We start from the raw sequence: 21,023 nt of genomic DNA, 5'->3' as shown, positions 1-21,023 counted from the left end.
AGTTCTGTGACTTTGAGCAATTCACTTAACCCTGAGAGACTCAGTTTCCTCTTTTATAAAATGGGGCGTGCCATGCCAGACCTGAATGACTTCTAGGTAACTCATACCTTACCTACTTTGGAAGGTTGTCATGGAGATTAAAAGGGATGATGCACACAGAAGTGTTTTTGAAAAGTAAAAGCCTGGATCAATGTGAGGGATTATTGAGGTCATTACTGCACTGCCCAGTGCAAATTGGTGGCAGTCACTTCCAGCTCCAGTCCCACAGCTACCTCTTCTTTTTACTGCATTAACAGATCACTAATGCCGTTTTGGGAGAATGTGTACCTAAAAGCACAGATGCTCCTGTACCTGAGATAGGATTACATCCTGAAAAGCCCATTCATAGTTAAAAAATGCATTTAATAATCCTAGCCTGTCATACACCCAAGCTTAGCAACACAGTGATTGTAGTGTATCAGTTTACTCTTATGAAGAAAGTGTGGCTGACTGTGAACTGCGTCTCACTGCTATTTCCCAGTTTCACAGAGCAAGTTTTGTGTCACACATTGCTATCCCAGGAAGAGACCAAACTTCAGAATTTGAAGTATGCTTTCTGCTGAATACCTATTGTCTTCCTACCATCAGCAAGTCAAGAAAAAATTTAAGTGGAACCTTGACAAATAGGAGACATTTGTACTCAAGCCCCAGGTTCCCTCACAGCATGTGACCATTTCAGCAAAAGGCTATTGAATAGTGTTTCTAGAAAGCTACTGTTTCCTCTGACAGGAAGAGGCAGGTTCTATTATCATGGAGATTTTATCCTTCACCCGGCTTCCTTCCTCTAGTATATATTTGTGGTTGGAGGTAAGACAGCCATCTTGTAAAGAAAGAGTCCTATGCTTAGGATGTCAAAGCAGGATGCTAAAGCCAAGGTCCTTGACTTATTAGTTTAAGTTCATCTTATTGTGTTTCTCCACTAAAAATAAACACACACACACACACACACACACACACACACACACACACACACACCTTGACTTACTTAAACCACTGTGATTCTTATCATAATAAGCTAAAGACAATTTTAGTGGACAATAGCTGTTAATTGTAGCAACAACAGAAATAAACTGAAACATTCTCAGGTACTTTGCAACAGCTTTGTGCCCTCAGAGTCATTAAAACATACATTATGGGGTACAGTGATGGTTCAGCAGTTAAAAAATGCATACTACTCTTGCAGAGGACCCAATTGAAAGGGTGATAATCCAACTGGCTGAAAAGTCAGGAGCCACAGCCACGACTACCAGAGTTACAGAGAGCTTTACTGGGAGGAAGAATGGGGGGAAGGGACCAGGCCTGGTGAGATAGAAAGATGATGGGGTGGGGGAAGTGGGGAGCAGAGCAGAGCAGAGCAGGGAGAGAGCAGAGAGAGCATGGGGTCTGCATCCGACTTTTAAGGTGCAGATGGTGTGACCACACAGCGCGTACATAGTCGCCAGCACCCCCTGGTGAAGATGCAAGACCCCAAGCTGCGCATGTGCAGGAGTGAGGGCAGAACACTAACACCAAGTTCAGGTCCTAGCAACCATATCAGGCAGTTCAAAACTGTCTGTAACTCTAGCTCTGTGTATCTCTGAACTCCAGAGGCACGTGTGTACATGTGTCCACCACCACCACCCCCACACACACACACACACACACAGACCTTTTAAAGGTATGTTAGAGTTTTGTCCAGTAGAAAGAAACAGAAACCATGGTTCCATGACTGCTGTTCAAGAATTGTGTTCTTCAACAGGCTCTTAAGTGTAAAGGAGCCCCAGAAATACCTTTGGAACAATGAGTTCCAAGTAAAGAGGGCATGGTGCATATTAAACACTCAACAAATGCAGATTGTGCTCTGTTGAGTGCAGAGGAGATCCTAAAGCAATACAAGGTTCAGAACTAGGCTGGGAGCTATTGCTCCTTAATGAAGCCATCTGCTTTCTGCTGGTTGCAATACAGCAGTAAAGGGCAGGAAGGACTGCCTATTCATCCAACAGGCTGGCACTTAAGCATTCAGATTAGCATCATTAGCCACTGAAGACAGCAAGGTATCAGATTGAGAGATCTGACTTTGGAGACAGACATCACTGGGCTTGGATCCCGGCTGCACCCCTCCTGCTTAAACTTCAAGACATATATTGTGGAGGGAGTAGTTTCCGCACTGCTCACAGAGATTTGATTTCCTCTTTGGTACTTACTTCGCATAGGGTGTCATGAGGTTCAAGTGGGATGGCAGATGTGAGCATGCTCAATGTGCACAGGCTCCTTATTAATATGATTTGTCTTCTCTGGTCTATCAGGTGACCAGAGCCAGCTGGGGAGGGAGGAGAGGTCAGAAGAAGGACAGAGTTGGTTATGGTTATAGAATGAATTCCAAAAATATAGAATACTGATATGTGAAGAGCCATGGAAAAGGGTGCTTAGGTCAAAGCAAGCCTTGAAGGAGACGTGGATTCTAAACTTGTGAAGTGCTAACTGCCTGCCAGGCTGTAGCACTTGGGAGGGTAGGGGCAGGTGCCAGAAGAGGCATTCAAAGTCCTACATAGCTCACTAGTTCTTCTCCACAGAAGTCATTTCCCCGAGGACCCAGCAGAGCTGAAAATATCCTTTGCCTCTAACACTATTCAATATATTTTAGGATGAGGAGGGGTTGGGGAAGGAGAGCTTAGCTGCATGCTATCTCTTGGCAATAAAATCTTCCAGAATGTAAAAAGCTTCTCTTGAGGAAGATGTGGAGGGGGCACAACACACACACATACACATACACACACACACACACACACACACACACACACCCCATATATGCACACACATACATACACACACACCATACACGCATACATACACAAATAACACACACAATACATACCCACACATGTCTGCACACATGTATACACACACACACATACACACGCACACACACACAGCCCTCTCCCATTCTTGCCTCCCAGCCAGCACCTGCCATCCTCTGTGAAACTCCAGCTATCCTACCAGCCAAAGTTTCTCTGGAGAATTGTTACCAGGACCAAACCCACCCTGTCCTTAAACCTTTGCATGGCTTTACTTTATTTTAAACATAAAAGTTCTAGAAGGAAAGAAAGGAGAACGGAATGTAAGACCTGTTCCATCTGCTGCTGCACAGCTAGGTGTGACCCCACTGGCATGAGGGGAGCATCAGGAAGGGTGCAGGCTGGAATACAGGGGATCAAGTCTCAATAACTCAGCAGCTCTGAGAATGACCAAGTTGTCTAACCTCACCAGCTGCTAGCACACTTGCATTTTTACTAAATATATATATATATTAACACAGACACAATAATGGCAGCTAAAAGTTAAATCACTTATAGCTAACAATGAGTACTGAACATATGCTAAGGTCTGCTTCCCTTTGGCACATATGCATGCATGGTGTGTGTGTGTGTGTGTCTGTGTGTGTGTGTGTGTGTGTGTGTGTGAGCATGCAGGTAGAGATCACAGGACAACTTGTGAAAGTCAGTTTTCTCTTTCCACCATGTGGATCCCTGGGGACTGAATTCAGTTAGTCAACACTTAGGCAAGAATCTTCACCCAACACCTCCCTGGCCTGTTCCAAAGCTTTTATGTATAGTAGTTCATCTCATTCTTTCAACAACCAAATGAAGAGAGAACCCTGTTGCCCATGTCTTATAAATAAATAAACAAATGTACATACAAGTGTACCTAGGATCACTTGGACAGTCAGAATAATACAAAAGGGTTGAAAAGTACCTGGCATGCACGGGGTTGACTCAGTGGTAGCTCTCTAGGGGCTTCCTTTCCTTCATATATCCCAAGGAGACATACTTCAGCTCTCAATGATTCTGAAAGGGAGGCAGCATGGACCCTGCTGTACAAACAGCCCAGTGAGGAAAATGAAAGCCAGCCTTGTCCTTTACACAGAGAGCATTTGATCCAGAGACCTTGTCAGTTACCCAGGTGCTAAAAGAGCTGATATGGAAATCGGGGTAGTAGTAGGAAGAAATTGCTACAATTTTCAGATCTTCTGACTGAAGCAAGAATCACGAATGGATCCCCCAGCCCACTGGAAGGCCAGCCATGAGGAAGAGCCATTCCTAGCCAGAGTACAAGAAGGTGAAACAGAACACCAATGGCCGACAGCCTGGTTTCCTTCCTCTTCCTCATCCATCTGTCTATGAGCACCAGGCACTGATCAGGTCTATTTGGAAGCTATTTGGGGGTTGCAATTTCCTTAAATATGGAGTAGAGTAGAGGGGGGATAATAACCAATATTATTAACACACAGAGAAGAATGTGTGAACTGATTCGGGAGCTAGAGGGCAGAGTCCAAGCTCTCTAAGCCGCCTCCAATTCTTGGGCTTGCCCAGAACACCATTCCCTCAGCTCTTTATTCTTCCTATCAGACCACACTTTCTGGAGTTTCTCCAACCTTGACAAGCCTTGAACTCTCTCCTGACCTTTACCTCTTCCTAAATCTGAATTTGTAGGAGTTAAGACCTCAAGATCATATGATCTAAATTCCTTTGACTCTTTTCCTAGACCCAGTTTTAGTGACTTCCCTCAGTCTGAATAAAAATGCCCCTTCACCCCATATCAGTGAAGTCATAATCAGGAAACTGAAAACTGAGTGTTGTGGATTAAATGATTTGTGAAAAGAACATATCTATAGCAGGGTAAAATCAAAAGTAATAAAGTAAATAATGGCCAAAGATTCTAGAATTAGAATACCAAATAAAAGCTAGCAATCAGCCCTCCTAGAACTCGGGGGAGGGGGAAGAGCAAGGTAGATCTCAAGCTGGATTCACAAAGGCACATGGGTAGCCGAGCACAGCCTGCTGCTGGTGAGTCTCTTGAGGCAAGGTGAAGGAAAAGTCTTTGGTAGGCTCTTGCTTTTGCTCATGGATTGGTGCTAGAATGTGAGGTACTGAGGCAGGAGGAAAGAGTTAAACACAAAGTTGAAAGCAAAATATAAACAAACTAAAATTATTCTGGTATTTCTGCATCTAACTTTCGCTATGAAAGACAAGAGAATCTAGATTCTACCCGCCCTTCGGCATCTGTCTTGTACTGCATTTAACCCTAATGACTGAATAATGGCTACTGTTCCCCTTTGCCATGACAAATCTCATGCACATTTCTAGTTTGGTCCACTCCGTCCATGTCTATGAAGTGAGACACCATTCCAGCTCAGCCAATCCATACAGTGTAAAGTCAGGCCACTCCTTAATTCTAGGCTAATCCACTCCTCCACCCCCAGGAGTCTTACCCCTTTCCTGCCCTCTCAAGCATTTATTCTGTTGATTCTGTCCCATCTGTCCAGGAAGTGCTTCAGTCTCCCATGTAATGTAAAATGAACACTCTTCTTCCACATTGCTGCTCTCTAAAGAAATTTCCCAACCCCCTTTTTTCTTTGTTCTACCACATTCGTGAAGGGGAAGTAGAATATTTACTGGAGACTCCCAAACCTGACCACTGGCTTCCCTCTTAAACCATGTCATGGCGTTCCTCTCTGTTGCTGCCCTCTTCTTTTGGCTAGTGGACGGGTCCCCTCAGGGCTCGGCTCCTCCAGAGCACCTGTGCCACCTCTGTCAGTCAGCTTTATTTAACTATAATGCAGTACTCGAGATTAAAGAAGAAACTCTACTTTGCATCATGATTTCTGACTTCCCGGTCACTGGTTGGCTGCCTCCATTGCTTTGAATCTGTGCCGAGGCAGAGCAGGGTGGTAGGAGCCTGTGGCAGAGCAAGCTGCTGCTTTCAGTGATAGGAAATGAAAGACACACAGAGGGACCTGCATCCCAACAGTCCTTCCAAGAGCACATCTCCAAATGACCTACCTGTCTTCTAGGCCCCTCCTCCTAAAGGCTCCATTTCCTCCAAATAGCATCTTGGGCTGAGGAGCAAGCCTCTCAGAGACCAGCAAACCACCAGCACATTGCAAGTCAAGGCAAACCATCCGCCTTGACTCCATTCCTTCTTTGGTATCTATGAGGTCATTCATTCCTGAATTCCTTCTTCCTCTTCCATCCTCCTCCATGAGTCTCTCTTCCTTTGCCTAACCCAGAAGGATTGCACTTGTTCAAGGTCCTGCTGTGGCCATCTCATCCCACATCCCACACAGTATGCCCTGACCCAGTGAGTTCACCCAGCCTGGGGCTTCAGATGATAGCCGCATGCTAATTACTCCCACACCCTTAGTTCCCGTCCAGACTGCTTTCCTGAGCATCAGTTATTTCCAGCTACCAGCTGCAGATAATATGAAGTGAAGCCCGAAGAGGACTATTCTTGAGTGAGCAGAGATGGAATGAATAAAAATCAAACAATAACAATCTGCTGGTGATTTGCAAGGCCTTATTAGGTTTTAGACATTATGCTGAGAGTCTTACATGCACTGTCACTTTAAATCCTCATGAACTCTGAGAGGTAGATATATTTTTGGTACTAGCCTACAAATGAGAAAAATGAGGTCTGGAGGGATCATAAGCAAAACTCAGTCAGGTCTGGCTGTGATGAAGTAAACGATATTAGACTTGCCTTGAAAAGCCAAGCTATCAACTGCAAGAAAATATATGCAAAACATATTCACCATAAAGCACTTGTATGGAGAATATGAAGAGAAACATGATCTCACTTACATGTAGCATATAAAAAGGCTGAACTCATGGAAGGAAAGAATAGGACTGTAATTTAGCAGAACCAGGGGAGAGGTAGATGGGGAAACGATAATTGTTAATCGTGGGGTACAAAGTTTTTGTCAGACAGCTCTAGAAACCCACTGCACAGGATGGTAACTATGATCATACACTATTTATGTCAGAATTGCCAAAAGAGCACATTTTAAGTTTTTCACCACTACCCAGAAGCAGATCTGTAAGGTGATATATTCATTCATTAGGTTAATTTAAATATTCTAAAATGAAAACACCACAGTGTAGCCCATAAGTATATAATTTATTTATCAATTAGAAAGAAAACTATTTAATAAGATATGAAAAGAATCCTTGTAGCTGGGAATGCAAGGTCATGTCTATAATTCGAGCAATGGAGAGGCTGAGGCAAGAAGATTGCCACAGATTCAAGACCAACCTGGGTTCATAGTGAGTTCTAGGCTAACCTGGACTACAAAAATAATAATAATAATAATAATAATAATAATAATAATAATAATAATAATAATAAAACTCTCAAAAAACTAAACACAAAACACTTTCAAGTCAATAATAAGAATTATAACTAACCTGAAAAAAGTAGAACAAAAAAATTGAACAGGTGCTTGACCAAAGGAAAAAATACTCAAATCATTAGTCACTGGAGAATGTTAGTTAGAACCATGATGAGATACCACTGTACCTACAAATTCAAAAATAGAATGATGGATAATGCTAGTGGAGATAAGAAATAACCTCATCCCCAGGCATCACCAGGGCTAACCCAACACTTTGGAAACTACTTTTCAGTTTCTTTGAAGTCAAGCATGTATGATAGGATCTAGTAATTCTAGTCATATGTGTTTAGTCAAGAGAAATAAATGAATGCATATAAAAATAAAACAAGACTAGCATGTGAAGGTGGATACCTAACTCCCAGTTAAGAGTATGAATACTTGCTGCTCTTGCAGAGGACCATAGTTCAGTTCTCAGAACCCATGTCAAATGGTTGACAGCTGCCTCTAACTTTAGCTCCCAGAGATTTAACACCTTATTTTGACCTCTGTGGCCAAGTGTGCATGAGTGTGCATGTATACACACATACACATACACACACACACACCATACAAGCACACAGAGAGATCTTTAATAATAAAAACAGACTGGCATATGAGTGCTACTCGCAGCTTTTATTCTCAGTAGCCAAAAGTTTAAAAAGATCTAAGCATCTATCTTCTGATGAATACTTGAATCTCAGTAGATCTACACAATGGGAAAGAAGTGATCTCTTAGTAAAGGGTACTAGAACAATCATGTGACCATTTTACTCTAACAGATTATAAGAAGGAACCGTGATTCATGTAAACAAACTGACTGTAGCAGTTTTTGCTCTTACCTGGTGACTGAGCACCTGATAAGAAGCAACTTCAAAGCATTGGTTTATTTTGGTTCATCATTTTAGGGGATACAGCCCATCGTGGAAGGGAAGGCATTGTGGCAAGGGAATGAGGCAGTGGGACCACAAGATAGCTGGTCACATTATGTCCTTAGTCAACAAGCAGACAGAAAGTAGGGCCACGCTACAAAGCAAGACACACCCCTGGTGGCCTGCTTCCTAATTTCCACCACCTTCCCAAACAGTGCCTCCAGCGGGGGACCAAGTATAGAGCACCTGAGTCTATGGAGTACATTTCACCTTCAAACCACCTTCACACTGATGAATCATGAAAACACGCTAAGTGAAAGGAAGTAGATACAAAATGGATCTGATTCTGTCAACATCTAGAAGAGGCCAAACTCTAGCTGCTGAATATGGATCAATGGTTGCCTGGGGCTAGCGATGGAGAATTGCTTACAAAGGAATATGAGATTACTTTGGGAAAAACAAATGCTCTCTATATCTTGACTGTGGCATGGTCTATACGTGTTTGTCAAAACTCACTGAGTTGAATGCAGAAAATTGATGAATTTCATTGCATGTAAATTATATATCATAAAGCTAATTTAAAAACCAATAAGGTAAATCAAAAGGAAAAGATATGTACAGGATATAGAGGAATCAACAACAGGTATACATTAATCATGATGGGAGTGTTCTAACAGTCTACCTGATTCTTAGGCACAAGCCAGTAAAAAGGCCATTCCCTGCCATTGGTTCTGTTTGCCTCTGTTGACTGAGGACTGGGAATGGGTTCCATCCTTCCATTGTAATTGGAAGAATGGGGAAAGTTCAATGATCAACATTCCTAAGGCTAACATGGAGAAAGGCATTCACTGAGGCTTACACTCGTCAATACCTAAGAAGGTATGAAAATAAAGACCAAGACAACCACAGAGAATTTTGAGAGGTTAAAGAACTCTTTTCCCACTCCCCAGCTCTCTACCAGGGCATGTCACTACTCTCTGAGCACAGTTTGACCCCCTGAGAAATGGGGGAAGAATGAGTTGACTTGATGATCTTTAAGGACTGATGCTTCCTTAGCTTTTAACATGAAGTGCATGCCTTTGTGCTAGCCACTTACCGTCTATGGCAAAATGTCTGAGAACACAGGACTGAGAAGAAGGCTCAGGCAGCAAAGTGCTTGCTGTGCAAGCATGATGACCCAAGTTCAGATCCTGAGCACCAGATAAAGAGCTAGGCCCAGTGTGTGTATCTGTAACTCAGCACTAGAAGGCAGAGACAGATCCTGGAGCTCACTGGCCAGCCAGGCCAACCAATTGGTGAGCTCCAGGTCTACCAAGAGAGCGACTCAACGACTAAGGTGAACAGTGATCAAGGAAGACACCAGATGTTGGCCTCTGTCTAGCCTTGATTTACAAATGTCCATACATGCAAATCCACACCCACATAGATACATGCCCACATCCATACACCATACATACACATAAATTACACACACGCACATATACACATACACACACACACATGCACACACACACACACACACACCTGGAAAAACTACTTAAGGGAGGAAAATCTCAACTCATTTCCACTGGTTTTAGTACAGTCCCTCAGCTCCATTGCTTCTGGACTCTGATGGGGTAGAGCGTTGTGGTAGGAACGTGTGGTAGGGAAAATTGGTTTACCTTGTGGCATACAGGAGGCAGAAAGAAGCAAGAAACGGCATAGGGTAAGACACGTGATTCCAGAGCACACTCCCCACGGGGACCTCCAACCAAGAGTCATCTCCTAGTTTCCTTATGTTAACACCACCAAATTGATGAACCCATCAAAGGGTTAATGCACTGATGAATTTAGTGTCTGCATATGCCTTTTCGATGGGATGTCACGTCCAATCCAAGTCAGATGGCCTGCTTTGGCTGGCATGCTTATATATGAAAGGCAAGAGTTCTGAACTCCTGTCTGCATGACCTTCTTCTTCCTTTTCTCTGTATCTTGAAAACATCGGAGTCCAGGTGCGGCGCCTGAGAGCTCTGAGAAAGATAGGGCTGGTCAGACGCACAAAGAACGGGGTCAAACTTAGAGATCAAGTCTTGGGAAGTCAGAAGCAAAAGGAAGAAGTAGCCTGTGGTACCTACGGGTCTAAAGACAGACAGATCCATTCATCGGACAAACACTTCAAAAGCACCTACTGTGTACAATACATACATACACACACACACACACACACACACACACACACACACACACACACACACAGTGTTTAAGCACCTCCTGTGAGCCTGGTGTTGCAATTTGACAGTGAAACAGGCAAATGGGAGCCTGTCTATAAGGATCTGAGTTGGAGATGCCTTGACCAGATTTGCTATTCGAAAAGAAAACAGGCAGCCTTGGCTGGAGTGGATGACAGGTGTGAAACTCCAGGGTTTACAATGGGATATCCGGGCTCAGAATGGTTAAGAGTATCAGGCCAGCCGGAGACTTTTTTTTTCTCAGTAGCCTAGGTTTGCTACAGTCTGTGTCCAGCCCAAGGCTGTGTCCCACCCTATTCACGATACCAAGAGAGAGGAGGGCTGAGGAGGGAGGGGGAGTGATGAAAATGAAGTGCCCCTGGGTCATGTGTGCTGGGCTCACACTTCAAGTTCTCCGTGCTGTGATGCATTCTGTCTAAGCCTGGTTGAGAGGCCAGCTGTTCCCAGGGGCTCTGGTTAGAGGGAGCTGCCGTCAGTGGCGACCCAACAAAGATGTCTCATTGCGTCTTGTTCCTATCGATTACCCACCAAAGTGTCTCTCATCGTTAGGCATTCCCCAGGGCTAAGCGGGAGAGAAGTCCTTTCTCCTTTTGTGCCTTTAATGGCATCCAATCCTCCCGTGATCTCTGCCCTCTTCCTAGAGGCAGGAGATGGGGGAGGGGAGGCACACGGATAAAAGAGGAGGGAGGGAGAGAGAGACAAAGGGAGAGGGATGTCTAGAGGGACAGGGGCAGAAAGAAAGACCAGCAAGCAGAGAAGACCAGTAGCAGAGACATTCAGAGATGGAAGAGACAGAGAGCAGATGGAGACTGAGGAAGGGAGAGAAAGGGTAAGACAGAAACCAGAAAGGAATAAAACAGCAAAGAACCAGGGAGACACAATCAGCTAAGGAAATCAAGGAAGGAGAGAGGCAGGGAGTGGTCCTTGTGGTCCAGATGTGGGATGCTGTGGTTCGGATGTGCAACTTCTACAGGCTCATGTGTTTGAACACTTGGGCATCAGCGGGTGGCACTGTCTGGGGGAAGTTGTAGAACCTTGGAGACTGTGGCCCACCTAGCATAAGTGAGTGTCTGGTTACAGCCTTGAAGATGGTACCAGAGTCTGGTTCTGGTTTTGTCTCTGTTCCATGATCCACGGAGACCTAAGGCTTCTCCACCACACATTCCAGCTGCAAGAGTGCCATGTCTTTGCCACCACGATCTCCCCAGAAAGCATAAGGCAAGGCAAACCCATTCCTCCCCCAGGTCGTTTCTGCCAGGTCTTCTGTCACAGACTAGGTAAGCAGGGTCATTTGCTCTGGAACGCAGGCACAGCCTAAGTGTAGCATTCCTATCTGCCAGGGTTGGGCTGGCTGTGCTGCCACCAATGCCCCCCAAGTGAAGTTAGAGTGCCAAAGAGGTGCGCCCCCTGCTGGCAGCCAAGTGCTGCCTGCCTTGAGTGCAGACCCTGGAGAGGAGAGAAGAGTCCTCAGAGCAGTGCATGGGCCAGAGCCTGGGCCATTCCTCTTGTCTTCAGGTTTCCCTAGGATGCTGTCTCTCCATGGCTTCCTGGCTCCAGAGAGAACACTGAAGCATGAATCTCTGAGACCCACATACTGCTCTTCTTCATCTGCAGCTGCCCAGTGGCCTCCAGACTCTCACAGCCCCTGGTGTCTTAAACACACAGAACTAGACTCAGCATCTCCCACCCAAAGCCCACCCACTCCTTCTCCTGGGTGCCTATCATACAGCTAGAAGCCTGGACTCCCTTCTCTTTTACCCCCACCCCATTAAATCAGTCACTGTGTTCTATAGATTTAATGTCCTTCACATTTCTTAACTTCTCTGAGCCAAGCCTGTTTTCCACAGGGTTGGTTAACACAGAGTTAATCCCAACATCCACTGCACTGTTAAGAAATGTCATGAGTTAATATTGCACACAGCTGGAACAGTGAGCTCCAGATGTGTAAAGAGAGTGAGCCAGAACCCTCAGTAAGTATCAGCCAGTGGTTAGCAGTCATAGAAGCCACTCTCTTCTCCCAATCCCATAGCTCTGGCCTTCTTCCAGCTACCGTTGGCTCTTACCCATAATGCCCCCTAACTGAGCCCCTGTGCTGAGCACATGGATCCCAATATAGCATATTTTGTGACTCCTTGGTGTAAAAGTGCAGCCAGCCCTTTGGCTGAACAGAGGAAATGGAGACTCTCTAGACCTAGCCTCTACCCTCCTCTGCATCCCACTACTCTACCAATCTGCTCTCCACCACTCTGTCCAGTGCACACAGCAAAGAGATGGCCACACAGATGTCCCCGTCCAGAGTCCAGTAGGGACAAAGAATCTCCAGGTTCACCCCATTACAGAAGATGACTCAGGTTGCATGAGGCACCCAAGAGTGACTGGTGGAATGAAGACACACCCTCCACCAATGACAGGAAGGGAGAGCAGTCATCGGAATAAGGGGGAAAGCACAGGCTTTTAGACTTAGCAGACACCCATGGATACTTACTCCTGACCTCAGCCTGGCCCCTACAGAACCTGGGAGGAAGGCAGAGATACAGAGAGTCACAGCTGAGACTAGAAAGGTCCCAAGGAATGTTAACACAGGGCTGAGGCTGCTCAGAGCCAAAAACTACCAACTTTGCCCAGACAGCCAGGAGAATCCTAACCATGGCACAAAATTTGATTGGAATCTCAGAGACAGTGGAGTTTTAAGTCAGTGTATGTGTATATTAAAAAGCTATAACAGAAACATCAGAGTCATAATTGTGGGTTATGAGATATATGTGAAACCTATTGAAATTCACAATTGAGGGTTCTTATTTAGATATTTTTGAGATAATTATATGAATAATTTGCCATAAAATTTAATACATATAATTTAAAATGAGGACGTCTGGGGCATGGTCTTTTACTATTTAACCATGACAAAATCAGATGTGAGGACTAGGGGAGGCAGTGTGGTCTAATGGGCGGAACGCTGCCATCAGCATTCTCTGCATTAGGAACCCTAGCCTAACAGTGACTACTACTGTGATGTATACGTACTGTCCATCTCAATTTCTCATCAAAAGCCAAAGCTAATAACAGATCTGAGGACTCTGAAAATTCTGAGTAACACAACTTAAGTGGGTCAGATCATGATACTTCTCTGCTCAAAGCCCCTAATAAAAAGTCCAGGGTGGTCCCTCATAATGCCTGCTCCCTAACAAGACATGTCTCAGATCTTCTCCTGCTCCCCTATTTCCACATTCATGTCCCTTCCAAACACATGAGCTTGCTTGCTAAATGCCAGACATCACAAGCTCCACTGGGCATGATGCTCACTGTTACTTGGTCTGGAAGCTTGTACTGATTCAGGGTTGTCTAGAGAAACAGAACCAAAGGAATAAGTATATACGCATATATAGACATAAAATAAGAGATGAACATATAGACACGAAGTAGTAACAGTAGCACAACTACACCTGAGAGCTGAGAACCCATCTGGTATTTACTGGTCCCTGAGGCTGATACCTCAGCAGAGTAGTTCCATAATGCTGGCTCTCAATACGTAGTTGCTCAGTCCACAAGACTGGGAGCCTCTGCTCTCTCACTCTGACATGAGAAGTCTGGAGGTTTCCTGGGGAGCTGATGGTCCCTAGTCCATGATGAGAGTTTGGAAACCCTGGTTCTAATAGTGACGAATCAGCAGCATCAACAAGCAAATTAGCTTGTTGGCAAGAGGGGAGGCTAAGCAAGCAAAAGACCGGATGATCTTCCCTTGGCCACGCCCTTCTTACACAGGATGCTACCCAAAGGTGCTACCCTCAATCTGCTGAGTCTTCCATGTGAATCAAGGCAATCAGGACCCTTCTGCAGGTGAGGCTCCCTGCTCAGATGTGTCTAATTGTGACAGTTGGCATCAAAGCCAACCACAATACTCATTCTCTGTTGAGTTTAGGGCTCATCTCTCTTTGCCCAAGTCTTGGCTCAAATGCCTTCATTGGCCATCTTATCTAAAACAACCTCTCTCTCTCCAATACATTGCTCTTCTTTCCTGCTTGTACTTATTCATGTCGTATGAATAAACAAATGCAGAAAAACACATAGGAGAAAATTCAGCACACAGTAGTTTCCCGGTGCCCCTTCCTTCCACAGCTGAAACAATTGCTTTTCCTCCAGTCTCACTTGGATATTAGTTGTATCCAATGTCTAAACAGCACAGCCTAGCCCATATTCAGCCACCCATGTCAGGGGTTCCTCTCCTCCTCATTTTCATTTTTGCTTTTACATGTTATATAAACATAGAAGGTGCTCCATGGGTATTTACTGATGTGATTAAAGTAGCCAAGTGCCGGGAAAAGAAACAAATGAATGTTCTACCAACAGCTACCAACACTTAGGATGATCAACTCTCAATAGACCTGGATTATACAGAGAAATTGTGCACTGAAAAACAGTGGCATGACCCTAACTCTGGAAGCAGGCATAGGCAAAGGGCCCTGTATTCTAGGGTTCCTGGAATGGCCACCTGCTGCTCTTGTCTGTTTCTGAACATTACTAGAACTTTCCACTCCCACCTCATTGTTCTGGAAGAGCAGAGGTTCTTCAGACACCTCTGCTGTGGAGGGAAGGACAATGTCTCTTTCCTATGACCCAGTGATTAGTCCTTCAGACGTCCACTTCGTGTCTTCTGAAGCACCTCCACATCACCCAAAATGTTCAACTGACAGGGTAAAGTTCTTGGTGCTTTATATGGTGAAGATAGATATATTTGTATCAACAGCCACAGAGTGACATCTTTGCTGCCACATGGTCTGCCTGCAGGGAATAAAAGCAGAAATAGGGACAGAAAAGAGACAAGATGGGGACAGGAAGGATGATCTGATATACTCTACTGAGCCTTGCAACAGGAGCTGACACACAGTAGGCACTCAATAAATGCCTGTGGGTGCTTTTTTGAAGGGAAGGGAAGGAGAGAAAGCTGGTGGTTTCATGTATGTCCAGATCCAAACACAGCTTCTGTATTTTTTAGGGAGTTCGTATCACATGTCATGCACTGTGCCAGGAGCTGATTTCATGGACTCTATTCTACAGGGATATCCATTTTAGTGAAGTAGTTGAACCTCCAAGTAACCATGGCTGGACACATCCATACCCTCAGAGGATGGCCTCTGAAGGCCTGAGGCCTCTCTTGGACTAGCTGAACACTTGTAGGAACTCCTCAGCCCTGGACCTGCATCCATTCTCAAGAAAGTATGTTAGAAGTGATGTTAGCACATGTGGCTATACGGGGCTCTCTGGGATCTGGGCCCTTTGACATGAGGGACCGAGACCAGAGTTCATCACTGTTAAATGGTGTAAACATCAGACTTTGGAACAAACCTTTAGAATTCCCACTACTGAGACCCACAGACTGCCTCTGGTCCTCACTCAGCCTGGGGCTTAGGTAATATTTTTTTTAACTTCCTGACCTTCCTCCAAACCCAAAATTTTCATTTTTGCTTAAGCTCACAGCTTAAGCAGTTCTTTGGAAAGAAAATGTCCAAGGCACTAAACCAAAAATATTTCCTCAGCTCTTGAGAATAGAGATAAATGGAAAGAAGTGTAATTTGTAGAATCCTCTGGGTTTTCATCAAACTTCCCAAGCATCAAGGCCTTCCCTCACCCAGCATGTTTAAGCTCACAGCCCAGAAGGCTCTCATCCTAAAAAGGCCTCACAGTCCCATTGCTTCGGTTTCATTAAGAATCATTAAGGAGGTGACATCATTGTCCACTCCTATCTGCAGACGCCAAGCCCACCCTCAGCGATGTTAGCAGGCATTGTTGTTTCAGAGCGTTGACATCTGAGAGATCAGTTTAAATCCAGTGACTGAACCAATTAGCTGTGTGACTTGAGCGGGTTGTTTAACTTCTCTGCACTTTGATTTCTTTCGGTATAAATGAGATCAGGTAGTTATCTCATGTTTGTAAGACTGTGAGGAGGAAACTAGATGTTGGACATGAAAGTCTGAGGATCTTCAGTCTTACTTTCTCCAAACTTGAGGCTAAGTGGTAGAAAAACTTATACTTGCTTAGTCTGGAAAATAGTCTTTTGATGCTTACCTCAGGGGATACAAACCAGACAGTCCCTGTGAGTTCTTGGGGTTTGCTATTGGTGAAGGACTGACCCCCAAAGTTCATAGGTTAAAGGTTTGCTGCTCAAAGTGGCACCACTGAGGGATGCTGAGACCTTTAGGATGGGGAGACTGTTGGGAGGTCCTCAGATCCCTGGGAGCAGACTCTCAATGGTAAGTGCAAAAGCTTCTGCAGTTCATCCTAAACTACTCTTTCAGAAAGAAAGTCTGTATTGGTGATGTTTGTAAACTTGACATGAACTAGAGCAATCTGGGAAGAGGGTCCCTCAGTTGAGGGATTGCTCCACAGACTGTCCTATGGGCATTTCTGTTGGCATTGTTATAACTGCTAATTGATGTTGGAGGGTCCAGCCCACTGTGGGTGGTGCAATCCCTAGGCAGGTGGGTGAGCCTGGGCTGCATAAGAAAAGTAGTTGAGCATGCCAGAAGGAGCAAGCCAGTGAACAGTGTTCCTCTGTGGTTTCTGCTTCAAGCTCCTGTCCCCAATGATGTACTGTAACCTGTTAGCCAAACAAACCCTCTGGTCCGTAAGCTGCTTTCACTCAGTGTTTTATCACAGCTACGGAGAAGCCAAATAGAACAGGCCTCATCTCTCTTCTTTGTTGCTTTGTCCTAGTGTGGCAGATGAGAGCACTCAAGCTTGACTAATGAAGGAACATGGGAAGGAACAGCAAATTCTGCCATGATGCTTTGTGAATAAGGAAACCAGGGCCCGGAGACTCCTCCCATCCCTCAAAGGGACAGTGTGGCTCTTTTCTCACATTTGCCATGTGGCTGTTGCTTCCATCCTAGATGCTGGGGACTGGCTGTGTACCAGGGAAAGAAGAGACCCGGGCCCAGGAGAGCATCTCTGGCCAGCAGCCTGGCTTCTACAGTATCTGTAAGCACTACCAAACAGGCCAGGCCCTGTGCTGGCTCCTTCACTCTCAATACTAACCTTTGTTTTTCAGAGTGGGAAACTGAGGCACAGAGAATTCAAAGGCTCCACGAAGGGAGGCAATCCTCCCAGCCATGCTACCACTCTCCTGCAAGCCTGCTACTTTCTCCAGCCTCAGCTCCTTCGGCCCTCAGGGGGCCACCACGCAGCGTGAGAGAACAGGACAGCCTGTGAGTCTAATAGAGCTGGAAATCTCAACATCTCTGAGACAAAAGAGAACGACTTCTTTTAGAGTCACCCCACCTGTAATTGGCACAGCCAGGTCTCATCTTCCTTACTTTCTGATAAAGCGGAGAGGCCACTGAAGTCCCTGGGATGCAGTCCTCTTAACAAGGACATCAGGCAGCCCTGGGCGGTTCCAGCTGCTTTCAAAGCCACCGCCCAGAGCCAGTTTTAATGATCACGGAGGAACTTCTGAGGGAACCACCAAAGAAGGACGGAATAATTGCACTAGAAATACATGCCACCATGACACTGGCCATGGGCCCAGGCGCTTTTGGAGAAGCGCCTTCAAGGTCAACTTCTCTGGCACCCTGATTCCTCCAACTCTGCTCTAGGATAATAATAATAAAGGAAAGACAGCACTGCTGCTGCCCCCACCACCGTCGCCCCCACCTCTGCCCCCACCCTGATGAAGCTAAAAGCACAGAATGATTCCTAGCAGCCAAGTATAAAGACATGGCAGATTTCCCAGTAGGAAGCTGGACCATACTCTGACTGGCTGCGTGATCTTAAATAAGTTACTTAGCCTCTCTGGACCCACTGTTCTCCAGGATAAAAAGTATCCGAGTATCTGAGGGGCATCTAGCATGTCTGTTTGCAGTGCCTGGCACAGGGTGGGTATGCTCATGTCACCGTCAGCAGCAGAGAAATAGAGCTGTGACATTTTGCCTTGCTGTTAGTGTATGTATTTCTAGTCTCTAAACATCCTTTCCTGCTTGAAAGGCAAAGGACGAATGTGCAAGAGCTCATTCTGACTTCCTCTCGCCCCTCTTTTCCTCTTCCTGATGCGTGGACTGTCTGTACGTTCACCTTCTCCCGGCTGCACTCTCCGTGTGAATCAGACTTTGAAACTCAATCATCTGACCAGAGAGTCTTCCCTACCCCAGGACCTTTGCACATGTTCTTCTTATTGCTCTTTACCCAGGTCTTCATGGGATTAGATCATCATTCAAGTCCCAGCTCAATCCAACCAATAGTTCTCACAAAGAGTGTCCCTAAATACTCAGTCTAAAGTTGTCCTCTAGCCCAAGCCAATGGCACACCTCTCCATTGACAGTGTGATTATAAGTAATGTGGAGATTTTATATATATCTTATCTTCCACTGCAATGTAGGTGTTACTGGAGTGCAGGGATAAGCTGGTTTGTGTTTCTCATCACTGAGACTTGCAGACTATTTACCAAGTGAGTGGGTGAGAAAATAGGAAATTGGCCTAGCCAGAAAAATGAGACAACTGTAACACAAATTTCTAAATGGTCTTATTAAATAAAAAAATTCAGGGGAGCCAGGTATGGGGGTGAATTCTGAAAGATCCGAGAAGCAGAACAAGCCATAGCCAACCTCACCTTGTCAACTCCTCAGCTGATCTTGTTTCCTCAAACTGGAAGCCTCTGTGTCCTCATCCAGAATGGATCTCAGCTGAACTACTGCTAAAAGCCTAAAAGCTAAAAAGACCTCTAGTTCCTGATCTTTACACCTTATATACCTTTCTGCTTCCTGCCATCACTTCCTGGGATTAAAGGTATGTGTCACCATGCCTGGCTGTTTCCAGTGTGGCTTTGAAATCACAGAAGGCTAGGATTAAAGGTGTGTGCTACCACTGCCTGACCTCTATGTTTAATATATCATATATTGTTAAAGAAGTTAGGCTACTTGGGCTGACAATGCTCCCCCAAAACCATAATCTCAGTCAGTCAAGGCTGTCCAAATAACTCCCCAGTCAATATAGATTACCAGTGTAGCTCTTGGTGGCCACTCAGGGATTGAAGATGGGCCTCCACTGCTGAAGATACCATAACTTAGGACGCAGGACTCAGAAACTCGAGCTGGATCTGACCTGAAAGCCTCTTTACTATAGTCTAGTTTCCATGGGTCCAGAAAATACTATGCAACCTGCCAATGGAGAGACGCAGTTAAATAGTCCTAACCCCCTGAAACACCTCTGAACCATGACAATAACCATCATGGCATAAAAGTATGGTAAGTCGCACTCCCATATTGGTGGCAACCAACCGCTGTCTAATTGGACTTAAGTGTCACTCTAGAAGCAGGAAGATCATGCCTGGTACTGGAAACCAAGCCAACTTCCCGGGACTGGTGAAGTCATGGACCTTAGGAAAGGATCTACTACTGCCACTTTGCTAAACCAATATAAGCCATTATAATATTATAAATCCTATCCTTACACCCACAGGTAAGTGTAGCCACCACCCCTCATCAAAGAAGCCTCTCTTTACAGTGAATGGAGAGCAGCACAGAAAACCACAACTGGACACAATGCAGAGATCAATGGATCATGGTGAGCTCGGCCTTTGTAGACACATTTATGGCACAGCTCCTTCATGTATGACTCAGGGAACATTGTGGAAGACGAGGAGGGAAGACTGTAAGAGCCAGAGGACCAGTAGGTCTGCTGGGAAACAGTCTCTCCTAGGAATGGCTGCATAAGCAAGACTGGAACATTGGCAATATCAGTAAATACATCAGTATGCCAGGGGACACTTTTGAGGGGCCCCACCCCTAGACAAAGAGCTACAGCTGGGGGAAGGAGGATTAGCCTCTTCCAGGGATGAGTGCCCTTATTGGTTCTTCAATCCAAAATGGTCAGCCTTCAAACCATATATATATACAAAAACAGACTCAGCATGGTGTGTGTGTGTGTGTGTGTGTGTGTGTGTGTGTGTGTGTGTGTGTGTGCATCAGTCCCCTTTGAGGAAACTGAGACTCCTAACAGAGTTAGAGGCAGATGCACTCTACTGACATCATGTCTGGGGTGCCTTCCCACACATCTCAGTGTTTGCCTGATTGCTGTGGCCTCATTGTTATTCCTAAGCTCAAAAGTAACCCCACATTGGGTGTGACAGACTTCTCACACTGATGTCCAGGGATTAAACTGTAATTATGATGTTATGGTGAGGGCCAAGTCCTGTCTTCTTCCTGTTCTCAAGGCCACCAGTAGGCTAAGGTGGCAAATCTCTGTAACCCACCTTATGTGATGCAACACACCCAAAGCTACTTCCCCTGAGGATAACCATGACTAGATATAAAGGGAGAAATGTCAGTCTTGGTGGGAAACTTGGGCCTGAGACAGTCAAACTCAAGATCTGCCCAGCACTGGTAGCCATTGGAACTCTGCTTGAATTAATCCAGTGATGGAGGTCTCACCACCTTCCTTACTCATCTTCCTTTCACTTACCTTATCTGACAACAGATGTTTATGAGATAGACATGATGTTAACTGAAGGAATACAATCCTGAACATCACAAAGTCACATAGTCATAGTTTACAAGTTTTGGAATCAGACTGCCTAAGTATGAATTCCAATGTCATCACTTCGGCAAAGACTTACCCCTTCTTTGGCTCAATTTCCTACCTAAAAAATTGGGATTAAAAACACCACAAGCTGGCTCTGGTATCTGGTATCTGGTATCTGATATCTTAGTAACA

General features: G+C 45.2%; 1 long non-coding RNA gene across 1 annotated transcript; it reads left to right on the top strand.

The window, feature by feature from the left end:
- The first annotated feature begins 4,792 nt into the window (after positions 1–4,792).
- LOC131905058 (uncharacterized) lies at positions 4,793–19,876 on the top strand. The gene is made up of 3 exons (XR_009377842.1): positions 4,793–4,862; positions 17,210–17,297; positions 19,770–19,876. It is a non-coding gene; the product is annotated as an uncharacterized LOC131905058 (long non-coding RNA).
- Positions 19,877–21,023: the final 1,147 nt, after the last annotated feature.

This window comes from Peromyscus eremicus, chromosome 2, assembly GCF_949786415.1.
Source record: "Peromyscus eremicus chromosome 2, PerEre_H2_v1, whole genome shotgun sequence".
Lineage (NCBI taxonomy): Eukaryota > Metazoa > Chordata > Mammalia > Rodentia > Cricetidae > Peromyscus > Peromyscus eremicus.
The sequence above is the reverse complement of the archived record's forward strand: the minus strand, read 5'-3'. Positions and strand labels throughout refer to the sequence as shown.